Source organism: Lolium perenne, chromosome 2, assembly GCF_019359855.2.
Source record: "Lolium perenne isolate Kyuss_39 chromosome 2, Kyuss_2.0, whole genome shotgun sequence".
Lineage (NCBI taxonomy): Eukaryota > Viridiplantae > Streptophyta > Magnoliopsida > Poales > Poaceae > Lolium > Lolium perenne.
The window spans coordinates 116,351,923-116,357,159 of record NC_067245.2 but is presented as its reverse complement, the minus strand read 5'-3'; the positions used below and the strand labels follow the sequence as shown (position 1 = coordinate 116,357,159).

The window sequence follows — 5,237 nt, the reverse complement described above, 5'->3', positions numbered from 1 at the left end:
ACGGCGGTAGGCAGCACCGCCTGATTTGGACAGAAACCTAATTCGCCCTCTCCCGTACAGTATCGCAAGGACGAGTGGTTCCGGAGACCTGCTCTCCCGTTCGCCAGTCTCGGCTCGAGGCTCAATCCACTCACCACGAGCGCGGCGCGCGCGCGTCGTGTCGAGACGAGCGAGCGAGGAGGAGGAGCGCGCGCGTGTACACTACTGCAGAAATGCTTATAGCCACCAGGTGATTAGTGACAGGCAAAATTATGCCTGTCACTAGTAACCATAATCAGCGACAGGCACCTATAAGCATGTCACTGGTAGAAAATAGTAGTGACAGGCGCGTGAAAAGAGATGTCACTGGTTATTTTTTTGAGGTTAGCCTGGATGGAGAAGTGGCTAGTGACAGGCTAGTAAAAGAGCCTGTCACTAGGCATACGCCGGTATTTCGCGCGCGTATCCTCCTTGTGAGATTCTTTCCAGCACGCCATCTTCATGGGCTGGCCTTCCCCGCTCTTGTTACCTGGCCGGCTGGTCCGCACGGCAGCAGTACCGTTGGCCAATCAATCGATCAGGAGGCAGCTGTGGAGCTTCCGCGAATAATGCCCCGCGCAGTTCCGGCCAAGAACTACGGCGATCGCCTCGTATCCGTTCCGGAGTGTCACGCGTCCAGCCGAAACAGCCGCGAATCGTGGCGGCCTCGTATCCGTCCTGGAGTCGCGCTGGACTACAGGTCGCAGTAGACGTAGAGTCGGACCAGGTTCCATCACCTCACCTCTACTATTAATTAATTAATAATTAATCTCGGCCGTAAAACATACACATCGAACGTCCCAAATTTAGCCTGTCTTTGACGCGAGCGGACTACATCCGCCGGCCTAAAAAAATCCAAAGGGCCAAATCGCTTCTTCCTCCCTTCGCACTCCCTCCCCACGAAACCGCCGCCTCCGCACTCCGCCACGCACGGCTCAGATCCCGCCGCGAGGGACACGAAAGCTCTTCCGTCGTTTGGGACGCGCTGCCGCCGCCCATCCTCCTCTCGACGAGGGTGTCGTCGTCGCCTCCACCAATCTTCCATGCCTGTGGAGATGCTGCCGTCCGCACGGCCAGGGGCGGTTCAACACCGACGTAGCCTGCGAGCTAGGGGTGAGGAACATCGATTCTTTTTTTCATTCTGTAAATCGGTTGAGAATTCCTATGATTCAGTTTATTATTATTATTTGATTTGTTCCTCTTGTAACTCCAGTGCCGCATATGGCGCGTCCAGCGTCCTCAGCCAAGAAGCACGCGATGGTGCTGAAGAACGTCTCCAGCTATTCAACTGTCCAAGCGTTGCGTGTTGAAGCCGCTGGAAGTTGGCTCCGTGAGATCAAAGACCAATCGGTCCATTACCACCCAATCTTGCCTTGCTATGCCAATCAGACCCTTGCCGCTTACATGTTTGACAATTTGTTGCTGTCCATGCAGTGCGTAATGCGAGCAGCAGCACCTGTTCATGGGCATGGGCGACACGAAGCCGAACGAGCAGGGCAAGTGGAGACCGAGGCGTTCCTTATAGCAATTAGTGCCAGTTAACTCGCCGCATTGCCAAGCTCAGATGGATCATCCGCCTCCCGTGCTACAAGACCCAGGTCCGCCTCACGGTCAACAGGCGGCGCCGGAATGCTGGATCCCCATCATGGCACCCTTTCACCGTCCTAGGTACTGTTGTTTTCCTTGGAGATTTAGCAGATAGCTTAATTCGTAAGCGTAATCGTCAATCACCGACGTGATTGGTTAACCTGTAGTTGATCTTAATTGATTGAGCTTCTGAACACACAGTAATGTATTTATTTTTATGATATCAGATTTGAGGGAATATGGTACCCTGTGATGCAGTTGGATGGTTCTAAATCAAAGTGTAATCTTTACCGTTGTATGTACTGCAGCCACGATTATATTCTTGGTGTATAAACCTGCAAAAAAACTATATTATATATATCATGACTTGAGCTAACAGTATGTGTTTTCTGATTGCAGCTTTTGATCAGGACCAACCGGCAATGAGTGACCAAAGTTGCTTTGTTTACTTTCTCTCACAAGCTGCACATCACATCCTGATGTCTTCAGTTCCAAGCTTCAACTTAATTCTGTAATAATTATCTAACACTAATCTGCATGCCCACCATTTGCTATGTACCACTTCTATATGAGATAAAATAATTTGGTATTGAGGATCTCATTTTTCCTTGGAAGCTACTTCGAACCAGTAAGCCACTATATATTGGTGGTACTTCTCTCTGATGTTTCCTTCGGTGGGATGTTACTCCAATCAGTAAGTTCAACAAAAACTATGCATATTGTATTTAATAAACCTTGGGCCTTAGCCCTTTGCTGAGAACATGCAATATCTATTTAAGTTGTTTACATCTTGATTTACAAACCAGTTCGGTTTTATGAGTTATGGACTTATGTCAATTCAATAGTTGTAGGTGATAAACTGATAACCCTTATATTGTTACTGGTAGAACCAGCGCGTCTACCAGGTCTCGGGCGGAGATTATAGGGGAAGGAGGGGATGTCGTGTGAGCGGAGGCGAGGGCGCCGTCGCGCGGCGTGGGGGAGAGGCGGTGCACACGCAGGGAGGCGGCTAGGGCTTGGAACTCCGACTCCTGAGGGAGTCGGCAACAAAAGATTGTTTATTGCTTGATTGATCCTGTCTATTACAACTTGTATTTATAAGAGAAATCACGAAACCCTAATCTGCTAATTGGGCTAAGCCCCTAACTAAGCCTGGCCGGCCGGGCCAGTGGGCCCCCTCTGGCGGTAGACCAGACCGGTCATAACAGTTACACACATATCTGCAGGCTAATTTTTTTTAATCAAGTTTGTTGTTCTTTTGAGGCTGTTTGGCTAGCTGATTATGCTCTAGGTGTAACTGGAGTATCTCCAGTCCTGGAAAATCCATTGGTATATACCATTAGTATGTTGCTATTTCAGTTTCCGAACGCAATTTGAAAAGACCCAGTGCATGCAAATGGAAGATGACGACTTCTTAAAGGGGTAAATCTGAAACTACCCATTCTATACAGGATTTCTGTACAAATATATGACTAAAGATGATCTCCATGTTTTAAAGTTGATTTTATCATATGTTGCTATTTCGTTGCACTCCTCTTCGTACCATACTGAAGTCTGTGTGGTTGTGTCTCGCTCATCTGCATCTAGGAACGTTTGGTCTTCAGAATCATGTGGTCTATCTGAACATTGAGAAGTGGTGTGACATTCGGGCGTGTATGATAAATAATCTGCAACTTTATAGATGAGAGTATCTGAATGCCAGCTGATGCATATTTGAAGGCTATCGAGATCTATGCCGCATAACTTTTTATTTCATATGAATGGATGCATCCAATTATACAGTGATACAAATGCACGCTGCAAAGCGCATGGTATCATCTAGTTGTATTAATGTTCATTACGGCAATATGAACAGTGGAAATTGCAAAGTCTGACATTGGATGCTAGTTCCATTATGCTCCTTATGCTTCCGGTGTATTTCTTAACCAGGTTAGGCTGGAGTACATCGTCCAATGGCTTAAATTTTATGAACCTTGTCGTCTATTGTTGGTTCTAGCTGCATGACTTACTGTTCTGCCATGCTTCTTCTTGTTCCCGCGGGTTAATTTAGAGAGCTATAGTAAATACTTATGATGTAAATTTATGGAGTAATGTTGACAGTTGGTAACTTGATTTTGCCTGCTCTTTGGTATAGTGTGCTTTGGTTCAACCCGTGCAATGTACAGAAATATATTGCACTGTAATTTCGAAATGGGTGAGTACTACAACACTACCGATACTTGCAGCTAATGTTTTGTTTGCTGGTTTTACTATTGGTGATATGTTTGCAAGTCCAATGCACTACTGGTTTATATCTTTCTCTTGCGTTTGAAAAATATAGATTTAGAATATGACTGCTTTCCTTTTTTTCCAGGAAGGCAAGGCTGGGACTGATGGTGCTCACGTTGGAGGTGATCCAGGGATGTTGGTGTCTTTCAGTTCGCCGAGTAGAAGATGTCGAACTGCATGGTGTTTGGTTTCTTTTGGTTCGCCTCTAGTTGCCATAGTGTTCTTTCCGCTTAGTTTTAAATTTTGTGTAACTCTTCATATGTTTCCTATATTACGCTTTGTACTGTGCTTTTCATGAATTCAATATGAGACTGCGCCTATGAAATGCTATATTGTACCTACTTGTTATTGCATGTTTGTCGAAAATGAATTTTTTTTAATATCAAAATTCATACCAGTGACAGGCATAATAATGGACTAGTCACTAGTGAACCCAACATGGATGTGGCCTTTCATCACGCCAGTGACATGCATTTTTTCTGCCTGTCACTAGTGCACCTACTAGTGACAGGCATTCTTCCCATCACTAGTGACAGGCAGTACCAGTGACTGCACACTAGCGACAGGCGTACTGCCTGTCACTGATGAGCAAAATGTGCTTGTCATTGATAAGGATTTCTGCAGTAGTGGTAGCACTCCTATTCTCACTCACTTACTAGTGGTGGAACAACCCACCTTATAAGGTGGTCTAACTTCCTCCCAACTTCCATGTGGGACTAAACTTCCCACCTCTTGCCACTCCGTAGTGAGCTGCCACCAACTTGTACTCAAACTCACAAGGCTGCTACTATGTGGGCTTTGAGATTTATAGGGAAATTTGAAATCTAGTATGAGCCACTTAAAGTGGGACGAATATTTCAACAGAATCCACCTGCGTTGATGTGCCCGCACCTGCTGGCTGCCGCCAGTCCGCCCGTCTGGTTCGTCGTCATCTTTACCAGATCCGGCAGCCGGTGCGCACATCTGTGCCGGATTAGGGCGCCACGGTCGAGGCTAGGTGGAGAAGCATGGGGTGAATGCTTGATTGTGGAGGAGGGGAACGGAGCACAAGCCGTCGCCGTTGTGGAGTAGTAGAAGGACGAAGCACGGGTGGATGGATGTCTAGGGATCTTGGCCTAAAATGCTGGTCGAGACCCAGCACCACTGCCGCCTCCCTGGACCTGTCCTGCAGCGCCGGAGCGGTAGTCTCCTCCTACCTCTGTCCTACTGTTCCGCCGGCGACGCCCTCCTCTGACAGCCGACACGCCCCTGATCTGGGTGGAGGTGGAGCTGGCCATCCGCTCCTGCGAGGTCGAGTTCACATGGCAAAGAGACGAGATATCCTTGGCACCGATCCGTCTGTCCCTGCCGACCTTCAGGTTCGC

General features: G+C 47.6%; 2 long non-coding RNA genes across 4 annotated transcripts; both read left to right on the top strand.

Moving 5' to 3' along the window:
- The first annotated feature begins 872 nt into the window (after window positions 1-872).
- Window positions 873-2,479, top strand: LOC127330201 (uncharacterized). 3 transcript variants are annotated; one of them, XR_007869184.2, is made up of 5 exons: window positions 873-1,131; window positions 1,232-1,368; window positions 1,453-1,686; window positions 1,833-1,900; window positions 2,005-2,479. It is a non-coding gene; the product is annotated as an uncharacterized lncRNA (long non-coding RNA). The 3 variants fall into 3 exon arrangements; XR_007869183.2 differs by lacking the exon at window positions 1,833-1,900 and having other exon boundaries at window positions 1,232-1,348; XR_007869182.2 differs by lacking the exon at window positions 1,833-1,900.
- A 387-nt stretch (window positions 2,480-2,866) lies between these two features.
- LOC127330204 (uncharacterized) lies at window positions 2,867-4,203 on the top strand. Its single transcript, XR_007869187.2, has 2 exons — window positions 2,867-3,027; window positions 3,959-4,203. It is a non-coding gene; the product is annotated as an uncharacterized lncRNA (long non-coding RNA).
- Window positions 4,204-5,237: the final 1,034 nt, after the last annotated feature.